Below are 23,201 nucleotides of genomic sequence, written 5' to 3'. Positions count from 1 at the left end.
CTTGAGGTAGTTCCATTTGATTCTTATTGCCCTTGAAGTCAATATTTCTTTTTCTCCTTTCTGCTTTTTTTTGGGGGGGAGGGCCATAGTTGGTGATGGTCAGAGGTTACTCCTGGTTATGCACTCAGAAATCACTCCTGGCTTGGGGTACCATATGGGATGCCAGGGGATCAAACAGTGCTCCATCCTAGGTCAGCCATGTGCAAGGCAAATGCCCTACCATTGTGCCACTGCTCTGACAACCTCCTTTTTGCCTTTTTTTTGGGGGGGGGTTCGTTTTGTGCATTCCTGGAGGTAGAACCAAAGTTTCATGCACAGAAAAAAAATGTGTTTTACTGCTGAACTACATCCCTGATCTTTTTTTTTTTTCCTTTGTAATTTGTCCTTTCCCTTCCCTTTATTGTTGCTGTCATTGAACTGGGGACCAGATAACATACTTAGTTGCAGTGTTTGGTTTGCATCCTTGGTTGCTTGACTCAGGAACACAACTGCAATTTCAGGGATCACAGTGATGTGGGACTGTAGAGGGGATCATAGTTGTGGTCTCATGCATGTAAGGCAGGCTCTAAGGCACTTCCTGAGCCACATCCCTTACCTCTAGACATTTTATAGTTGTTCTTAATCTCTCCAAAATGAAGTCAGTCAGGCTTATCTGATCCTGGCAAGGACAATAAAGTGACAGGAAAGGACAGTGTGACTTGTCCATGTTCACTCTTTTTGTTCCATAGGGTGTAGCACCATAGAGAGCTAGCTGCCTAAAGCAAAACCAAAAGCTACACCAAGAAGCAGATATCCTGCGGACTTAACTCAGAAACATCATGAGGCAAAGTCCTGGCTACCCTTGGATAGATTTTTTTTTTGGTGAAGATAGACTGCTATTTGAGGAATATGTGAAATGCCAAACCTCTTCCAGCATGTCTAAGTTTTCTCCTGCTTTGTTTGTTTTCTTGACTGCATTGTTTGGAGGGTCTAGAATATTTTCTTGACCAGTGAGACTTGTAAATAAACAAGCTTTGAGTGAAGGAAGCAGTTCTCTGTTGGTGTTTGAAAGTGTTAAGCCAATGGGACCAGAGAAATAGTAGAAAGGTAAGGCATTTGCCTTGCATGCAAAAGGATGGTGGTTTGAAACCCAGCATCCCATATGGTCCCCTGAGCCTGTCAGGAGTGATTTCTGAGTGTAGAACCAAGAATAACCCCTGAGCGCTGCCAGGTGTGGCCGAGAAAAAAAAAAACTGTTAAGCCAGATATTATATCAGAAGGCACATTATGTCTGAGAACTATCTGGTGTCCATTTTTTATTCATAAGTCCTCTTTTGAGTCCTCTATTGCTCAATATAGATCTACTAACATGTACTACAGTGAGGTGGGGGAACCTTAGGCTTTGGAAACATACAGCCCATGAAATTATGTGGTTTGATCTTGGTATATGATGGGTCATACACATAAGCTTTTCCATAACTGTTTGCTGCCTAATTGCCTGTATTGGAGGGCCCACAAATGAGGTTATTGATATTCAAATGGCCCTTGGCTATAATACAATTTCTCAACCCTCCCTTATAGGATAAACTCTGGCCTTACTTTCATCTTTCTGTCCAGCTTTATTGAGTTATTGACATAAAACCCAAGTTTAAGGTAGATTATATGATGACTTGGAATAGGAATACAGTGCAAAATGATGACAATAAGTTTAGTTAACACCTCCACTCTGTCATATAGTAATCATTTTTGTGTGCTGATAACATTTAAATGGGATGGATAGCAACACTCTTTTATAACATAGCTTTTTATTTTTTCCCCACACATCTAAAAGTTTTCTCCATAAATTTTACAGCCTCACTAAAGGTGAAAGTACAGTCACCCAAGAAGGTGAGGGTTCTAGGGGTACTTGCAGATGTCTGGAGCACTGACAGTGTCCCCATCTTCATCTAGTCGCTGAGAGCTGTCTTGCCTTTGTACCATAAGACTCACTTTTGTACAATCCTTTATTTCTGACTATCAGAACTGCAGGGTGCTTTTCAGACTATGATGTCTAACAGCGCCATTTTTTTTTTTTTAAGAGGAGGCAGCACTAGCTCAGGGAACTGGTAGGATCCACCCAAAATCACAGAGCCTTTGACTTACTGGGCTGGACTAGGCAGACCCCTGCTTCCTTTTTTTAATTCTCTTCACTCTGACTCCCTACTGGTCACTACCACCCTCTTCCCATCCCCTAAGCCCTGCCCCAAGCCCCCAACTCTCATTTAGTTTTTCTGTGCTTAATATGTTTTCCTTGAATTGATTTTTCTCCTCTGCCTCATCCATTACTTTCAAGGTTATTTTTGGTTCTCTTCTCTGCCTCTTTCATTTTGCAGACTGATTTCCCAGGCTTTGCTGAGGTTGGCGGCACTTCCCACCCCAGGGTCCCCTGGCTTTCATTAATGTTCTAGTCTCTCCCGCTTTACTTTATAAGTCTCTTCCAGGGACTTATAACAAAGATACACCCCCAGAGACTCCTTAAACCCTTCCTTCCCCAACCCTGCCAGCCCCCCAGTGGTGCTATTTCCCCCATCATATACTAGCCCCATACCCTCAATCTATTCCCAGCTTGCAAAATCTGCTCATAATGACAACTCCAGGAGCTCATCCTTCAGTGATAATTCAAGGCTGCCCCAGCCACTGGGTAGTGGCTACCAATACATCTTCCTGATGGCAATTTTTTTCTTTGCTGCTGCCTTTCATTGTGTGGCAATGTGTCTATCTGGGAGGATTCCTTCTCTCTTAACTAGGTGGTGGGTAGTGTGTCTGCCAGGTGCTTGTAGGTAATAGCTGCTGGAGTATGGATGATTTGGGACAATTCATGGAGATGGAAAGAGACATACATAGAACATCATTTCAAACCCCAGACTTCTAATTCTAGGCACCAGAGTTTAATATAACAGGAGGGCTTTCAATACTTAGACAATTCTCCATTCAAAACGCAGCAGAGTCCCTGATTGGCTTTGTGATACCAACAAGTTCTCATTACCTTTCTCATCTGTAAAAGGGGAAATGCCAACCACTTTTGGTTTGGAAGGGGTGTTCAATGTGGCAAAGGATTTAAGTTGCTTAGCTCAGAGCCAAAGACTTTGTGTGGATAAAGGGAAAGGATGAGCTCCAAATCCCGGGTTTTTAAAGTAATTCTACTGCAAGTTTATTCACCTCCTTAAGTTTCCACTCACTTAACTGTAATTCAGGAAGAATGAGTATCCATCTAATACATGTTGTGAGAATTTATACAAAAACATGTGTATATTAGAAGGATTCTGGTATAATAAGGTAAGGTCAATAAATGCCAGCCATTTAAAAAGAGTCAACAAATGTTAATTATTTTTCCCTTGCAAATTTAACCCTTAGTATTTTTAGTAGTTCTGAATTTTTATTTTTTTCAAACACCATGGTTACAAGATTGTTCATAATACATTTTCCCCCCACAGATAAAGTTGTTTATAATGAATTACAGTCATACAACTTACAGCAACCTTTTCCAGCACATATTTCTCACCACAAATGTTCCCAGTTTCCTTCTCACCCTCACAAAAGCCCTCTATGCTTATTGTCTCTGGGCATACATTTTTCTTCTACCGTTAGTATTTTTTTTAAATAAATTGCAAGAGAATTAAGTTTACCTATTGATACAATTGGTAAGGGAAAGAGAAAGAGAAGGGTCATATGAACTGTGCTGGAGAGTTATTGGCATTTTGGTGGTAGACATGGTGTGTAATATTGTGTCATTAAAACACAAATGTTTATACTCTGGTAAACTGATTTTACTTCAGTAAATTAATAATTTCAAATGAAAATAAAAATGGGAGTGAATTCTATAAACTTTGGGGAAATTTTTGACTTAAGTATGCATAATTACTTTTCTATATACTAATTGCATTTACTAAGTTAGAAGGAAAAACACTAAACACAGTAAAGTTTAAAACCTGATTTGGTAGCCAGCAACTGAGCAAGTGTTTTGAAATCATTTTATCACCAGAGCCAAAACAATAAACTGCTTAATGAATAGCTTCCCATAATTCAATTCTCTATTCATTCATAAAGTGCTTAGTCAGGTACAGAGAACCAAACCCTGAAATTGATAGTCTATAAAAGCACTATGACTAATATACTGATGATGATGATGATGCAGATGATAATGTTCAAGGAAGCTTAGCTATACTTCAACAATAATAATAACTTAGATGTGTGATTAAAACTTGTTAGAAATGCTAAGAGTTTTGTATGCATTATCTCATTTAATTCTCATCAGAAGCATGATTTTTTGAGTCAAGTGCTGCAATTCAGGTATGGATAGGGTCTAAGACCTTGTGTCCATCACCAAGCACTGTTCTTCTAAGATCAATTATAATTAAGGAAAGAGTCACATAAACATAATAGAGAATAAAAGTTATTGGAAGGAAAAGGATGTATCCTGAACCTGACCAGGTTGATGAATGAAGTCACCATAGCTAAGGCACCTTTGAGATTAGGAAGGATAAGGCAATCGATATTGCAAGCGATGAAATAGAAGGGTTTCTGATGGTAGAGTAGCCTATTCAATGCAAATAGAGCTCACATTTTCAAATACTCTTGTTGAATAAGAAGTGGAATTAGGGGTGGGGTATGAATGAGAATAAAGGATTTGAAGGGAAAGTTTTTGATTAATGGAAGGATTAACAGGAAGGAAGGGACTTGAGGGCTCAATTTGTGAAATGCAACACAAAAGCTAGGATGTCTCCTATTTGATTTTTTCAGCTTAAATATTTTAATCTAGGATTCAAGGAAAAGTTTTTATTGTTGTTGCTGTTGTTATTTAACTTTTTTAAACATCTTTAACTTGGGGCCCCCATAGAACTGACTTTGACTGAAAAATCTAAACTATAATGAGCACTATGGTTGAGTCCCAGGTTGGAATCCCACCTCTATCATTTCATAGCTATATGATTTGGGCATGTTCATAATACTTGTGAGCCTCTGTTTCAATCTCTTCCTCAACAAATTGTGTTTGTTGGGAGACTCAAAATGATGTATGTTCTCTAAACTATTTGGAACAATGTCTAGTATAAAAGCACTGGCAAGACAGCAATGTTATTAGTGGCCATGAGTCAACCATTGATTGGTCATGTAACTTTTCTACCTGGGGCTCAGAATGTATCTCCACTAGTTAGGCAATTGAAGAATATTATTTCTATGATAATTTCTATGTATAGTGACTCCTTTAGTGAGGACATCAATGAAGATAGCCACCTTAGAGATTTTTCCAATAAAAGAAAGAACAATACTAATTTGATAATATTTCAAGAACACTGATCTTTGCCATTCAGCAGTATGTTGAATCTTCTCAGCACCTATAACATTATTGTCCTCATCATTAGTGAGTCTCTATGAAAATATGAAGAATGCTGCCTGCTTCAGAGGTGGGTCAGGATATACACAGACTGATTCCTGCTGGTTTCTGCTGGGTGTCAGAAGGGCGCAGAAGCCATCTTGGGCCATAGTGCTTCCAGCCACCTGAGACTGGATTTCATCAGCCAGTCAATACTTGTGATATCACTATTTTTTTTAAAAAAAAACAAGTTAAAGCTTGTTTTGATGACCCATGGGCCCTACATTATTCAAGTGTGTTGATAAAGAAATAGTTTTGCCTCTGCTAAGTCTCTTGCCTGCTCTGCTGGTAAGAATGTGAGCTACAAGTAATTCTTTGTGGGCTACCTGTACATGTCTCTGTGTTTTCATCTTTGGGGTGTGTGTGTGTGTGTGTGTGTGTGTGTGTGTGTGTGTGTGTGTGTGTGTGTGATTGTGTTTATGTGTGTGAGAGACAGGTTATGAGCTTCTCCTGCACTATGTCTGAGACATCATTCTCTACACAGACGCTTCCTCCTAGGAGACACGCACAAGATCAGTGCATCTAATTCATCCAGAGGATATTTAGCTCATTAAACAGCAATAGATTCAAATAGAAAAATGAAACTACGTATATCATTAGAGCTAAATATATTTCCTTCCTTTGTCTTAGTTTTATTTTCTGAAGGGAAATTTAAGAAGATGTGCATACTTGGGGCTCATTGTTGGAGCTGGGCAAAGCTGGAAGCAGTCAGGCAAAGAAAGATAAAAGGAGATTGGCTGCAAGCAATATCCCTCCTTGCAGGAAGTAAGTGGTAGTGAATCCATATTTCTACATAATAAGCTGTGCTGAGGGAGCCAGAGCATCCCGTCATCAGTGCAGGGGAGGGACTGCAACCCGGCTGCCTGTGCCTGTGGGAATGAGTGCAGTTCATGCTGTTTTAGGGCAGCAAGGAGACTGCCAGCATGGCCCTTTCAGGCAGTTTTTCTTTGCCCTTTTCCACCAAGCTGAGTCCTCAAAGTGAGCTGATACCTGACAAGTTACTACTACTGAATGGTGCACTCTTAGGATAGTAGGTAGCCCCTAGTTCATTTAATTCTTTGTAATTAGATTATTCACAACCTTAAAGTTTTTAAGGACTGTGAAATAATTTGAATTATTTTTAAAATCCCAGGCTTTCACTAAATTTCAGTCTTGCTCAGATTTCTGCAGTTGAGAAACAAACTAAGAGCTTATACAGCCATGTAGACTAAATAGTTATCTACTATTTTATTCAACACAGAGAATGGAATAAGGGGAGCCATTTCTGAGCAGCATTTACATTTTGTATGGAACCCACTGTCGACTTAAAGTGGGCTTAGATTGGCTTGAGTCAACGGTTAAGTCTGTTTCCTGGCCTGAGTCATAATGTGAGCAAAGCATGCACAAAGCACCAACAAAGTGTTGATGTATTTAAGGGAATTAGTCAATATGCCTTTAAGGGTTGATGATGCCCCCTACCCTGTAATGGCAGTTGGACTTATCCTGAACTAGAATAAGCTACCCTGTAACTAACAAGTGCCCTACTATAAAAAGCTAAAAACCAGGCAGTTGATGTGTGTGGGTGGGGGACAGGTTAAGACCATGGCAGAGCCTGGCTCTGCTAAGAAGTCTGGAAGCCCAGGTTCTCCACTGCTGGGCCTGGGCTTGAGGTATAGCATCTCCAAGATGCTGCTCACTTCGCCTGCCTCTCTGACTCTCACTTGCTCTCTCTCTCTCTCTCTCTCTCTCTCTCTCTCTCTCTCTCTCTCTCTCTCTCTCTCTCTCTCTCTCTCTCTCTCTCTCTCTCTCTCTCTCTCTCTCTCTCCTGGGCTTGAGGTATAGCATCTCCAAGATGCTGCTCACTTCGCCTGCCTCTCTGACTCTCATCTCTCTCTCTCTCTCTCTCTCTCTCAACTTCAGGCAGACTTCAAGTGATGTGCACTCTCTCTTTCCCAGACCACTAGGGCTGTAGTCAGGGACTCCGCCAGCCATGCTGTAAGAGGATAATGGGAGGAACCTGCCATTCTTCTGTTCAGCAGCTGACGGTAGAGTCTCACCCTCTCCTTCTTGCTGTCAGCCCTAAGTGTTCCAAGGCTAAAATGAGAACAGCCCCTTTGAATTTCTTTTTTTAATTTCCTCTACTTTATTTTAAAAAATCTTTATTTTAGCACCATGGTTACAAACATCTTTGTAGTTGGATTTCAGTCATAAAAAATGCACACCCCCTTCACCAGTACAACCTTCCCGCCACCAATGCCCCCTGTCACCTTCCTCCCTCACCCCCTGCCTGTCTTCAATAAAGGCATTCTATTTCTCTCACTACCACTGTCATGACAGTTGTTGATGTAGTTATTTCTCTAACTTCACTCATCACTCTTTGTGTTAAGCTTCTATCATAAGCTGGTCCTTCCAAACCTCATCATCTCAATTGTCTCTGGGCATTATTACAATAATGTTTATTTATTTTTCTTAGATCCTACAGAAGAGTGTGACTATTCTATGTCTGTCTCTCTCTTTCTGACTCATTTCACTCAGCATAATAGTTTCCATGTCTATCTATGTATAAGAAAATTTCATGACTTTATCTTTCCTGACAGCTGTATAATATTCTATTCTATATGTATATATAGAATATATATATATTCTCTCTCTATATATACATATATACCACACGTATATATTCTCTCTATGTAGAGAGAGAATATATACCACAGTTTCTTTAATCACTCACCTATTGTTGGGCATCGGGGTTATTTTCATATTTTGGTATTGTAAATAAAGCTACAATGAATATAGGCATGAAGATGGCATTATTATACTGTGTTTTTATGTTCCTAGGGTATATCCCTAGGAGTAGTAGTGCTGGGTCATATGGGAGCTCAATTTCCAGTTTTTTGAGGAATATTGTTTTCCATAAAGGCTGAAATAGAAGGCATTCCCACCAGTAGTGAATGAGAGTTCCTTTCTCTCCACATCCCTGCCAGCACTGATTATTCTTGTTCTTTGTGATGTGTGCCAGTCTCTGTAGGGTGAGATGGTGACATGGTACCTCATGGTATTGGAATAAAGACAGACCCTCAGATAAATGGAGTAGATTTGAGTATTCGGAGAATGTTCCCCAGATATACAATCAATTAATTTTTGATAAAGGGGAAAGGAAAGCCTCTTCAACAAGTGGTGTTGGGACAATTGGTCAGCCACATGCAAAAAGGCGAACTCAAACCTCCATCTAACACCATGCACAAAGTTCAAATTCAAATGAATTAAAGACCTTAATATCAGACCTGGAACCATAAGGTATATAGAAGAACATGTAAGTAAAACACTCCATGATAATTTAAGGAAAAAACACCACTGTCCAAACAAGTGAAAGCAGAGATAAACAAGTGGGACTACATTAAACTGAGAAACTTCTGCACCTTAAAGAAAACAGTGACTAGGATACAAAGGCCATCCACAGAGTAGAAGAAACTATTCACCTAATACCCATCAGTTAAGGGGTAAAATCTAAAGATATATAAGATACTGATAGAACTTAATAAGAAAAATACTAACCCCATCAAAGAAGGGGGAGAAGAAATTAACAGACATTTCCTCAAAGAAGAAATAGAGATGGCCAAAAGGCATATAAAAAATGCTCCACATCAGTAATCATCTGGTAGATGCAAAACCTTTGAATTTCTTAACAAGGAATATACTGATGATAACATTGGGCAGTAAAGGAAGCCAGAATGGAGTCTGGGCTGGCTCTCCAAAGACAATGTGAATCTACAGAAGAAACCCCAAATGAAGAGAGACAGCCACTCTGGGACTCTCCAGTGAAGGAATCCAATTACTTTGTTTTGCTTGGGGCCAGTTTTCCTCTTAGTTTCAAAGGGAAGTTTTCGAATAGATATTCCTATCAAACACAGAAATAGGAAAAAATCAGTGACTGAAGAGATTTTACTCAACCCCATCAACAATTACTTTCTTTTCTGTTTCCACAAAGCAGATTCTGAACCAGTTGAGGCTTACAGGGAATATATGCCAGGCACTAATTTATATGCTGTGACTTGTTAGAACCCCCAATGTGGTATACATAATTATTAATTCACTTTATAGAGGATGAAACTGAGGAATTCAGAGGCTAAGTTATTTGCCTAATGTCACAGAAACAGCAGTGCCAGGACTGAATGTAACATCAGACTTTTCATATCACCCTCCACAATGCTTGTATTCTATTACTACAATTTCTAGAAACAGATTTGATGACTCTTCTTCCCACTGGGAACTATCAACCATCCAGCCAATTTCATTGTCCAGAGCTTTCTCAGCTTTTTGCAATACCATCTCCTTTGCCCAAATGATAATTGTCTGCTGCATTCTTAAATCACTTTCCCTCTTCTTTCCAATCTGACATTCGCTGGATTCTGTTTACTGTGTATCTATTGGTACACTCTATTAGAAAGTAACCAATGCACTTCTTTTTAGTTTGTTTTTGGGCCACACCTGGTGATGTTCAGGGGTTACTCCTGACTATGCACTCAGAAATCGCTCCTGGCTTGGGAGACCATATGGGACACTGGGGGATCGAACCTCGGTCCGTCCTAGGTCAGCTGCATGTAATGCAAATCCCCTACCACTGTGTCACTACTCAGGTCCCACAATCAATTCACTTCTACTTGCTTTATAGCATTTATTTCTTCAGGATGGTTCCAAATGCAAGGGAGGGTATTTCATAGGATTTTCCTTGGAAATGAACTCTTAAACCTGAAGGCTTAGATGCAAGTTTTGAGAAAATTTTTGGTGGTCTTTGACCAATTATATTTGTTCAGATCCTGGGAGACTAGTAAGTTGTGAAATGCTTCCTCATTATTCCTCTTTAATCACTGCCAATTCCAAGTTTCATGCATAATCTTCAATGATAAAAAACCCAAGTTAAATAATATAATATAATATAATATAATATAATATAATATAATATAATATAATATAATATAATATAATATAATATAATATAATATAATATAATATAATATAAAGAGCTCAACTTTCCCTACTCAGCAGGCAAGCAACTTGCCTAATTTTTTGAGTTGGTCTTCCCCTCCATGGTATTTCTTAGACTGCCCCAAAGCTCCTTGTAACACATTTCTTTATATCATTCAGAAAAAAATTAAAATAGAGTCTTCTGCTCATGATCAGTGGGCATTAAGAGAGTAATAATAGGGCATATGTCAATGGTGAGCTTTGGATAAATTGCCCATAGCATCATAAGTTTAGAAATTAATTTTCCCAAATTTTCATCATCCTCCAGAATTTTGCTAAACACATGAAAGAGTGTTACAAATATAAATTTAGTATTTCTATATTAGATATAGCAGCTTACATTATACTTCATACTATAACATATTCACATTACACAGGTATACAAAAAATGAACACATAAATGTTCATAAACATATCAATAGTCACCACATGTCTTTTTTATTCTCTTGTCTTGAGAGCACACCCAGCTGTGTTCAGGGATTACTCCTGGCTTTGTGCTCAGAAATAACTCCTGATGGTATACCACATATGTGGTGCTGGAGAACAAACCCATATTGATGGTGCAAGAGCTGGTCTGTCCAGCAATGGACTAGTGGACCATTGACAATACTGGGTTAATAGACAAAACATCGTGGATTTATCAACACCATGGGATAACTGGACACTGTGAAAACTTTGGAATCTGGATACAATAAGTACAGCCAGTGGAAAAAATAAATCTACTTGAGGCCTGAGAGATAATATAGGGGTTAAGGCACTTGCTTTCCATCTGGTGGTCTCTGATTCAAGCCTCAGATTGCATATGGTCCCTTTAGCATCAGTATAGTACCTATAGAGCCTTACTCACTATACTATCTCTGCCCCCAACACTGTGTCTTCTATATCCGTGCTAAATCAATTATTCTCTGTCTTACTTGCTTATCTGTTTGAATAAGCACATGCATCTAACTAACCTTAGAAGGTAACTTAAATAAATCACATCAGAAAAACCTTCAGATCCCTGACCATACCACATAGGCCCCAATTTCATTCACTTATCAATTGAATAACCTATTGATCCATCCATCTACCCATTCATCTCACAAAATTTTATTGAATACCTATGTGTTCCACCATGTCAGGCATAGAGGATATAAAGATGAAAAATACTTATATTTTGCCCTTGAAGCTCACACTATTATGAAAGAGAAACAACAAAACATAGACTAGCAGTCCACTAGGTAAGCATTTGCACAGAATTAATGAACATGTTGAAGAAGCACTGAAGAAGAGGCTCTGATAATCAGAAAAGGCTTACCAGCAAAAATGACTAGAGATGAACAGTAAGAGCCACCATATTAGAGCCTCCTAATTACTTTCCAAGATATGCTTTCTCCTTCTTCCTCCTGGTCATAAGACCTAAAAGGTTTGGATATCTATAAACTCATTTCCAGCCCTCCTACCCTTTAATGCAGGCATGATTCTGGCTTCTAGTCACTAATATATGAAAGCAAGAGCTTTAATAGTTTGATTACAGCCTACCAAGTGACATCTCTTCCCTGATTTCTCTTTTACCTTCTCTTGAGTAGGGAAATAGGTGAGATGTTACTGATATGGTACTGGCCATGTGGCTAATCTAGTTAATCCAATTAATCATTTTAAATATTGCCTATGTATATATAACCAAACAGGGGAAATAGCTAAAAGTAAGACTTAAAAGGAAGGCACTGTATAGGCAACTTTCCCTCTTTCAACCTAGATGTTCAAACCTAGATGGGCAGCAGAAACAACAACTTTCACATACTGGCACTGAGAACAGAGAAACCAATGGGACAGTGAGCACCAACAGGAAGAGACAGACTTCAGACCCTATGGGACAACAGACCAGTGGACCACTGACAACACTGGGTTTTATGGATAGGACAACATGGATTTCCTGGATACCATGGGATACCTGGACATTGTGGACACTTTGGGATCTGGCTACAATATGCACAGCCAGTGGAAAAAATAAACTTACTTAAGGCCTGAGAGATAGTATAGGGGTTAAGGCACTTGCCTTCCATGTATTGGTCTCTGATTTAATCCTCAGAACTGTATATGGTCCCCTAAGCTTCATTAGGAGTGATCTCTGGGCACAGCATCAGGGATAAGCCCTGAGTTAGTCAGAGGTGTTCCCCAAAATAAGTAAAAAGGAAATATACCTGCGTAAGCTGTTGAATAAATAGTTGATAAATACCCAGAGATCTGGCATTTTGTGCAATAATCTTGCATAGGGTTCCTAAGAATGCAAATTTGTCCGCATTCACTATGATATTGAAGCTCTCACCTTAATGGACTAAAAATGAGAATCTTGTAGGGTTAGTGGGGAATCATGATATCAAAAACAAACTCTGACACCTAATTTCCTGTAACTTTTGTCTGTAGGCCCCAGAGAATCTCCCTATCCAAGTGTCCTCTCTCTCCTATATGTTTTTCCAGCACTCATGTATGCCCCTGCAATACTTGCCCAAGATGACACACCCTGTGAACATGCCATTCTCTGGGCGAATCATTTCTATTCATGTCTCCAGGATCAGCATTACACCTGGCACGTGGAAATGGTTTATAAGATGAACAAGTCCTGATAAAGCCATGCTCAGACATTGGTGAGACCTTAGGAGAATCTGGACTCCAAATCCCAAGACAGCTAAATTGTGAAATTCTAGATACCCCTGGTGTTCCATTACTGGCCTTCACCTTTCACTCGCCAATATAGCCCCTGCAATGTCCCTATACCTATGAATATTTATACCAGTCCCAAGTGTTCCTGGCTATAGCCTACTCTCTGTTCATTGAATACTGACTTTACTTTCTCTACCATTTAGCTTTTGACAGATCTTCTAATTCTGGTAGCTTTTGTTTGGTTTGCTCCATGGCTATTGGTAACTTGGGCAGAGTACTCATTCCTGGTCAGATCCTAGAAAATCACTCACCGGTCCTGGGGGTAGGTGGGGGGAAAAGAATTTGGATCTGGTCCTTGAACTACAAGGGTGGTTAATTTTATTAACATGTTAATAAAATATTAACAGGGGAAACATCCAAATGAAAAGCTCAGAAGAGAGACCTTCATTCTTATTTCCAGACTTCTTGAGAATACTACCTTATGTTTTTTCTTCCTTTCTTCCCCTTTTCAATATTTTTATAACAGAGCAAAAAAATACCTGACAATGAATTCTCCTACTGGGTTCATTACCTGGAACTCAACAATGGATTCTCAGCTAGTCCTGCTTTTCAGCATCTGGACAAAGCTCCAGGGAGCATCTCTAGACCCCCCTGAATTATCAAAATTCCTGAGTCCTGCCGTCCACAGTTCACAAGGCACTACTTTTCTGCTTAGGAAGGAACTTCTCCCTTTTAAAAGTTTTGTTTGACTTCAAGTCCATTTGAATACAAAAATACAATGGAATTCCATTAAAATAATGTCTGGGGCATGAAACACCAGGATAAAAGACAGAAAATTGCCCTATTCTTTACGCTTGGCTCCACTTGGAGTTGACAGTTCCTGGATAACTTCAGGAAGCAGGCTGTTAAGAAAACAAGTGGGCCATATTTCATGCTGGCTTCCAGCATCCCCTGGCTATTTTTTATTAGGAGCACAAGGGACTGTTAGAGCAATAATATACCAAGGCAGCTTATAGTACATTTTCCCAAATGCTGAAATTTCATAATTGTTCAACAAGAAAATTGTTCCTTGGACTGAAAAAATAAGTGAATTCTCAGTTTTCTCCAGGAATGGAGATAGGGGAGCTGTGATGGTAGGCTTTGAGGGAAAGTAAGCTATCAGTTCTGGAGACCCCCTCACTTGAAATAGAGATGATCCAGGACCCAGCAATTTATCCAGCAAGGACCCAGAAAGCAGAGAGGAAGAATAAGCAGATCAGGAAGCTAGACCCCTGATATCTTGTCCCATGATGACCTCATTTCCTAGTGCAAATTTAAGCAAAGTTTTGTAAGAAAGTTCTATGCTGCAGCATTTCCTGTTGCTGTTGGAGTTGAGTCTAAAGATCAGTCAAAAAAAGCATCCTAGGACTAAAGCCAGGGAGACCATCCTCAGGTTTATTGAAAAAAAATTAGTAAGTTTCTGAGAGTTGGGAATTCTGGGTAGGAGACATCAATAAGGTGTGAATTTCATGTGCTAATAGATCATTTTGTAAATGCATTTTTGAAAAGAAGAAGGGTGAACTTGGAAGGCCTATCAACAAAGTGAGACAGATACAGAATAGACCAGTGAGAACATTTTTCCCAACATTTATAAAGGTAAGAATTCCATGAGATATCTTGAGGCAGGTCAGATACCCACAAAAGTGGGAGACTGGACCAGAGATTGGGAAGACTTATACAAGACAAGGGGTCTCTGAGTTGAAATTTTGGAACTGTCTGAAGGCTTTTTCTCAATTTCCACCACTGAGGATTTCAGGTCATGGCCCTTATCTGTCTAAGGAAAGATAAAGTTGCCATAGAGAATCAGGAACCAGTCATGGCCTTCCTTGCATTACTTTCCACCATTCCTTAATCAGGGAAAGATTCTGAGTTTCCAGAATAAGGTTAGATGAATGAGTAAATCAGCAAGCAAAGAAGACTTGAAGAGAGAATTAAAGAGAGTTAGAGAAACTCAAAAACTACCACCAGGAGTTGTGGAAGCCAGTAGGGGTGCTGGCTTGGCCTATAAAATTGGGCTTAAAACCCTAAGATTCTTTTATAGTGACATCTCCATCCCCCTACCTCCCAGCTTCAAGAAGAAAAATGATGCTATTGGCAAAAAAAGGTTTCTTTAATTTTTTTAGTGGCTGGTCTGAGGATGGCAGAGAGGGCAATGGACAAAAAGAGTTTTGTTTGATTATGGGGTGGTAAAACTTTATGATTACTAGATTCCCACTTGGCAGCTATGACCTTGGTCTTGAACCAAGCACATGATCTTTCTGAAAACTATGGTAAGAATAATAGCATCTGTCTTTCCATTTGGGATTAGTTAAGGTATATGGCTTCATTCCCAAAATAAAAGTATATGAAGATGCCCTTACTGCATTTGAAGGGAGAAAATATTTAGAGCTTTCAATTGTCTATTTTACTTTGAAGATAAAGAGTGGAGAATTGAAATTTTTCTGTATTTTTAGCACTGCATTAAGTACCTTCAATGTGCCTGGCACTGTGCAAGAAAATGCAGAATAATAGAGATGAATAAAAGCTTAGAATTTGAGGACCAGGGCAGGGAACCAGTCAGAGACAAATGCATATTCTGCAACAATGCAAAATTCAAGGTAAAATGAGCTGAACAATGTGAATGCATAAAGTTTCTACAAAGATTCTGAGCCAGGAACCATTCATTTTGACTAAAGAGGTCAGAAAGGGACTCACAGAGCAGTTGGTATCTAAGTTAGGCCATCAGGTGGTCAGGATAATAGCAAAATTTGGTCAGAAAGCAATAAACCATTAAAGATTTTTAAAAACCTTAAGATTTTTAACTTTAAGGTCTTTAATCAACTTATAAGACTAATGTTTTCAATTCAAGAAGGCACAGATGATGCACTTAAGGATCCCTTGGAGAATTTGCTGAAGACCAGGTCCCTTTCAGTCCTGCTATTACAGGATCTTCAGGAGCAAAAACTGAGTGAAAATATATTGAATAAGCCTCTTCCATTTCATCTTCCTTTTCTAGGTGATTTTGATGCCCTAAACCTGTCCCAGGCTATAGTATGCTTAAGCACTTCCTAAAGTTCTTAAAATGCAGAAGCCTGGACTGTCCTCTTAGCTATTCTTTTGTAGGGGATCTGGAATGAGGCCTGAGATTATTCATTTCTTACACTCCCAAGTGATGCTGATCGTGCAGGTCTCTAAACTGCCCTCTGACTAGCAGAATTCCTGGTTTTTTGAGACTTCTGGAACAGATAGTAAAATACACATTCAAAGGTGCAGTATTTAGAAAATGCCCTTATTTTAAAAATAGTATTTTTAGATGTTCAGGGCTTACTCCTGGCTCTGCACTCAGGGATGACTCCTGTATGAATTAAGGAATTATATAAGTTGCCACAGGTTGAACCTGGGTCAGCAGTGAGCAAGGCAAATGCCCAATTATTGTATTATCACTCAGCCCCAGAAATTGCTTTTTTTGTTTGTTTGTTTGTTTGTTTGTTTTTGGGGGGCCACACCCGGCGTTGCTCAGGGGTTACTCCTGGCTGTCTGCTCAGAAATAGCTCCTGGCAGGCACGGGGGACCATATGGGACACCGGGATTCGAACCAACCACCTTAGGTCCTGGATCGGCTGCTTGCAAGGCAAACACCACTGTGCTATCTCTCCGGGCCCCAGAAATTGCTTTTAAAGGTAAATTCATGCTTCTACTCTATAGACCTTAAAGAACACACACATGCATATAGAATCATCCTGAAACTACCTACAGGTAAAACCCAAGAATGATCAAGTGGGGTTTAGAGTACCCACTGTGAGCCTTCACACCTGCTTCCTCATGCTTCTGTTTCCTATCTAATTCCAACTTCTGGGATTCTACATCTGATCTGCATGGGAATCCTGGTTTGTGCATCCACTCCCCTCAGGATTTTCAGGTCGATGGCCTAGAATTTTTTTATTACTCCCTTTCTGCCAGAGCCCAATCTCTGATAATCCCAGCCCAATTCCAGTAATATATTTGATACACAGAATAGAAATGATTTGGTTTGGTTGAACCTGGTCTCTTATGTAGTGCACACCTCCCTGCCAAGTATCTGGAAAGATTGGTAAAAGTACTTTAGGTCACATTTGTCCTTTACATGTTGTTTTTTTTATCAGCTTCCCTTTTTTCTTTGAAAAATATTACTCACAGGAGCAATTTGTGATCATTAGTGTGAGAGAGCTCTTCAAAAACCCTTTTGTGTTAGGAGAAATGACCTGGACAGTATTGTGCAGCTTGATGATTAACCCTGGGATTTGATCATTTGAACAAGTTAGATGATAACAGATGAAACCTGCCTTTTAGAAATGGGTAAAAACAGTGTTCTCATTGCATTGTGTGGCTTTTGTTGATTTAGAGACTGCAATGATCCTCCTTTCTTGCAGCCTTGATGAAGAGTCTCAGGATGATGTGTTATACTCATTCAAGGGAGGTCTAGGATTAAAAATTAGGTCCTCTTGAATCCACAGCCCTATTCTTTTGATCTCAACATAGCCTTGTCCCTTACCTAGATCTGTCTATATTTCAATCCCCAAATGAGAAAGTATAAATGAGAAAGTATACATGAGCATTCTGGGCTGTATATTTAGGGGAGATCCTGTGCACATGCGTAAAAGAATGATGTTGCTGAATGATGAGGGGGGAATGTCAGAAATCATTATCTCATCAAACTGGGAAGGGGTGAGAAGTGATAAGTGATGAAAGCTGAGTTTGGTAGGGACCAGAGAGATAGCACAGCGGAAAGGCATTTGCCTTGCATGCTGCCGACCCAGAAGAGATCTGGTTCAATTCCCAGCATCCCATATGGTTTCGCAGCCTGCCAGGGACTATTTCTGAGTGCAGCAGGAGTAACCCTTGAGTGCTGCTGGGTGTGGCCCAAAAGCCAATCAATAAAGAATTAAAATTGATTAAAGATAAATTTGGTAAAGTTTTGAGGATGATTGGGACTCTGGGAACCTGCAGTCTCAGGTTGTAATCCTGGGTGATCTTGGTCTAGTTACTAGATCTTTCTGAGTTTCTATTGCTCAACTGTAGAAAGTGCACTCACACCTTTTTGTAGAGTTATGGTGAAGAATAATGAGCCAGTGTCGAGCAACTTGGTCATGAGGTGATTAGTAAGTACCTTCTTGCTGCCCTGTTTACTTCAAGCTCTGCTGGCTTTGATCAAGCTGTGGAGAAAAAGCAACTAATTGCTTGAAAGGGAAAGATCTGATTCTAACCAGGGGGTTTTAGGGCATGAACTGGCAATGGGGCTCTTGGCATAAAATCCATCGTTTTGGTTCTTTCTCTGGGGCAGAATGCTGGTTGCAGAAGTCTCCATCCAAATACTAAATCCACCTAATTGGTTTGAAAAGTGCTGGATGGATAAACATCTCGTCATCCCACCACAGTAATAACAGCAGTGACATTTATGCCTGAGATGAAGCATGCAGAATGAATGGAAATCAGTCCCCAGGTATCCTGACATGAATGACAGCACCAACAAGGCAACTTCTGAACTAGCAATGCCTGTCTATGGGGGGCAGGAAATTGTGGAGGCATAGTAGGCAGGGATAAGCACCATGGGGGCTTGGAAGAGCTTTAAGGCTTGATTGAGCATCTGACTTTCTATTTGGAAGGGAGATTTGGGTTGAGCCACATCTGGTTGTGTGCATGGCTTACTCTTGGCTCTGTGCTCAGAAATCTCTGCTGGCAGTGCTCAGGAAACAATTTGTGATCCTGAGTAAAAAACCCGATCCCACAGCATGCTAGGTAAGCCCCTAAAGTACGATACTATCCCTCTGGTTCTTGGGCTCATTTATGAAGTAGATCAGATTAGCTCCTGACCTGAAAAAGTGGACAGAACAACAAAGCATGGCTTTGGGCGAGTTGTTCAGCCTCTTTGAACCTCTGCTTTCCACCTGTGAAATGAGCATGTGACATTTGCAAATGGAATGAGAATAAGGAGTGAAGCCAGAATTGTTCCTGTTGAGTTCCAGGAGCTCCAGAAATGTTTGCTCTGTTCTCTCTTCATGGTTTTCTTTTTTCTTGGAATCACCTCTTTCTATGCTTCAAAGAGCATAAGATCTTTACATGTCCTATTCACAAACTCAGGATTCTGTCTCCTTCATATATTTATTCATTATTGCCTCTCCTTTAAAGTTCACTAATTAATTATGTTTTGGGTCACACACATATGTTAGGTCCTAGCCTGGGAGCTGGCACACAAAGTCCTCTCCTCTGTTCATGGTTTATTAAGAGATTAATGGATAGGGTCCCAATAGAAACAGATGGTAGATTTGGATGAAAATAATTCAAGGAGATTTTAGTTACAAAGGGACTAGTTATAAAGAAATGGCAGTCATAGACTTTGTGATGTGTGCCAGTCTCTGTGGTATGAGATGGTACCTCATTGTAGTTTTGATTTGCATCTCCCTGATGATTAATAATATGGAACATTTTTATGTGTCTTTTGGCTATTTGTATTTTTTCTTTGAGGATGTGTCTGTTCATTTCTTCTTCCCATTTTTGATGGGGCTATGTTTATTTTTTTTATTAAGTTCTATCAGTACCTTGTATATTTTCTATATCAGTCCCTTGTCTAATGGGTATTAGTTGAATAGTGTCTCCCATTCTGTGGGTGGCTTTTGTATCTTAGGCACTATTTCCTTTGAGGTGCAGAAGCTTCTCAGCTGGTAGGGATGTGGAGAGAAAGGAACTCTTATTCACTGCTGGTGAGAATGCCATCTAGTCCAGTCTTTATGGAAAACAATATGGAGATTCCTCAAAAAACTGAGGGAAATTGAACTCCCATATGATCCAGCTATTCCACTCCTAGAGATATACCCTAGGAACACAAAAATACAATTCAAATGTATCTTCCTTACACCTATATTCATTGCAGCACTATTTACAATAGCCAGACTCTGGAAACAACCAAGATGCCCTTCAACAGATAAATGGCTAAAGAAACTGTGGTACATATACACAATGGAATATTATGCAGCTATCAGGAGAGATGAAGTCATGAAATTTTCCTATATGTGGATGTACATGGAATCTATTATGTTGAGTGAAATAAGTCAGAGGGAGAGAGATAGACATAGAATAGTCTTACTCATCTACGGGTTTTAAGAAAAATTAAAGACATTACTGTAATAAGGCCCAGAGATAATAGAATTAAGAGCTGAGAGGGCTGGAAGGACTGGCTCACAATTTAAAGCTCACCATAAAGTGTAGTGAATGCTGTTAGGGAAATAACTACACTAACAACCAGCATGATAATGTTAAAGAATGAGAGAAGTAGAATGCCTGTCTTGAATATAGGCAAGGGTGGGGAAGGAGGGGGGCATTGGTGGTAGGAATGTTGCACTGGTGAAGGGGGGTATTCTGTTTATGACTGAAACCCAACTGCAAACATGCTTGTAATCATGGTGCTTAAATAAATATTTATTTAAAAAATAAAAGAAGGGAAAAAAAAGAAGAAAAACAACAAAAAGACAAAAAATACAAAAAAACAGAAACAAATAAAAAAAGAGAAAGAAATGGCAGGCATTGTGCCATTTTGTCAAGTTTAAGGGGAAAGGAAACCTAGTCTGGACCTAGTGCAATGCACAGCAGGCCACCTTAAGTTAGAGACAAACAGTCCAAGGTAACTTACAAGAAAGAGATCCTGATCAGTCCTTCCTCCTCCTGAGTTTCTTTAATCCTTCCAAGCAACTGGCATCAGTCACTCAAGGGTGATAGAGTCCTTGATTTGGTCCAAAGTGATCTGTTGATCTAGGGGTAGAGGTTGATCTAAGTTCTGGATAAGCATTGCAGACTGTGGTCATGGGCAGTATAGTTAATTACAAAGGGTTGAACCACTAGAAAGGTATAAGAATGGAGAGCAAGGGAGCTCTGAGTGAGGGAGATGCATGTCCATTCCTCCTTCCCTTAGCACACCACTCCCCTCACTCTCAAGTTTAGGAGAGATAGCATGGAGGTAAGGCGTTTGCCTTGCATGCAGAAGGATGGTGGTTTGAATCCCGGCATCCCATATGGTCCCCCAAGCCTGCCAGGAACGATTTCTGAGCATAGAGCCAGGAGTGGCCCCTGAGCGCTGTCAAGTGGGACCTAAAAACCAAAATGAATAAATAAATAAATATATACACACATATATATGTATATATATCTATATATCTATTTACCTATATATCAATATCTATCTATCTATATCTGCCTCTCAATTTTAAATTCTTCTATGATTCTTATTGCCTTTAGGATAAAGTTCAAGTTTAGGGGCATGGATTACCAAACATTAGGGAACCTAACCCATTCTTGCCTCTCCAGGGTCATCTCTTGTTATACATTTCCTCCTCCCCATCCTCACTTCCTTCTCCCACCTAAGTCAATAATAAGCAATTTACCACATTCTGGACGCTAGATATTATCCCCTTCTGATCCTTAGAATCTAAACTTTCTCACCTCCACCTTGGACTATTAGAACTCTTTCCTTTATTCTCTTTGCCAAGCTCAGTTTTAGCTGACCTTAAGAAATCATGACCTACTCAAACATGTACAAAGAAAGAAGGCACTTATGTACCTACCACCTATATTTAAGGAATGGCAAAATTTTGCAACAGTTTTTTTAGCTCTTCTCTAAAAACAGAAAAATATATCAATACAAGAACAGAAATTTATTATTGTGTTGTTCTATTATTGAAAATTGTATTTTTCTGGGGCCAGAGAGATAGCATGGAGGTAAGGCATTTGCCTTTCATGCAGAAGGATGGTGGTTTGAATCCCGGCATCCCATATAGTCCCCTGAGCCTGCCAGGAGCAATTTCTAAGCCTAAGAGCCAGGAGTAACCCCTGAGCACTGCCAGGTGTGACCCAAAAACCAAAAACCAAAAATTTATGTTTTTCTAAGAATATTGTATTGTTCTATTTTTATTGTAATATTCTTATATAATAATTATTATTAAATTGTTTATTTTATTATGATCCTCCTTGCAACACTATTTTGAAGTCAAACTGTTCTCCCTTTTACCTTTTCAGTTTTTTAGATAGCTTTGCTTTCCAATTGTCTATCACGACATGATATTGCAGTTCTCCTTCCACATCTTGCCTCCTCAGTGGGACAGTATGCAGGTGGTTTGTTGCATTGGCTTAGCTAATTGGACAGCTTTCAGAGGGCTTAATAGACCTTTTCCTTCTAATGATGAGGTCAAGTAAGAGTACATGGTCACACCTGACTAAAAATGAGAGACTTCCATAGATTTCATAAGCTGAGAAATCATAGAACCTCCCAAGACTTTTTGCTGCCCTTCACCTGTGACTGCTTGCATCCCCTTAACCACACTAGAAAAAAGGGAGACCTGGTCAGGAAGAAAGAAGGTAGCTGCCACCACTACTGTCTTCTACCTCTCACTTGGCAGGTGTCTGAATACTTTATTACACACACTTCTATCTCCAATAACTTCCCAGAAAATAATGCTATTTTCTGTCAATTTTACCTAGACTTTTTCAATACATAGCATCATTATGACACTCATAAAGATGATATACATATGTCCTATCAATGAGAAGTCTAGGAAGCTATGTGATGTCTCTCTGTTCACAGGACAATGAAAAGCATTAGTCACTTGATGGTATTCTGGGGATCCTGTATAATGCTGGAGATTAAACTGGAAACAAATGCTTGTAAGATAAGAACCTTAACCCCTCTCTGACTCCAAACTCTGCATTCTGAATCCTCAGGAAATAATTCCTTGCTGTAGTACTTTGTACAAACAAGATACTCTTGGGTCTTCATTTATAAATTGAAGCTATGCAACTAAATCATCTCTGAAGTTTTCCCATATTCACTTCTGCAATCTGGTTTTTAAATAGTGGCTGATTTAAGAGAATGAGAGTGTCTTCATTCATTCACACACCTATTGAAGACTCTCATTAGGTTTATATTATGCCTTTATTGTATTCTAGACATAAACACTATTATCAGATCCTTGTCCTGATAGAAAATCAAATAAGAGGCCTTGGCCATCACGTCTCCAACTCAGGAAAAGAGTTCATAGCTTCTTTTTGGAAGCTATGCTTTGTCTTAGAATGAGTTGGAGTCAGCTAGACAAATTGCATGGAAGGTCATTGTTGACAGAGAAAG

The sequence above is a fragment of the Suncus etruscus genome, chromosome 1 (genome assembly GCF_024139225.1).
Source record: "Suncus etruscus isolate mSunEtr1 chromosome 1, mSunEtr1.pri.cur, whole genome shotgun sequence".
NCBI lineage: Eukaryota > Metazoa > Chordata > Mammalia > Eulipotyphla > Soricidae > Suncus > Suncus etruscus.
This window is presented reverse-complemented; position numbering follows the sequence as displayed.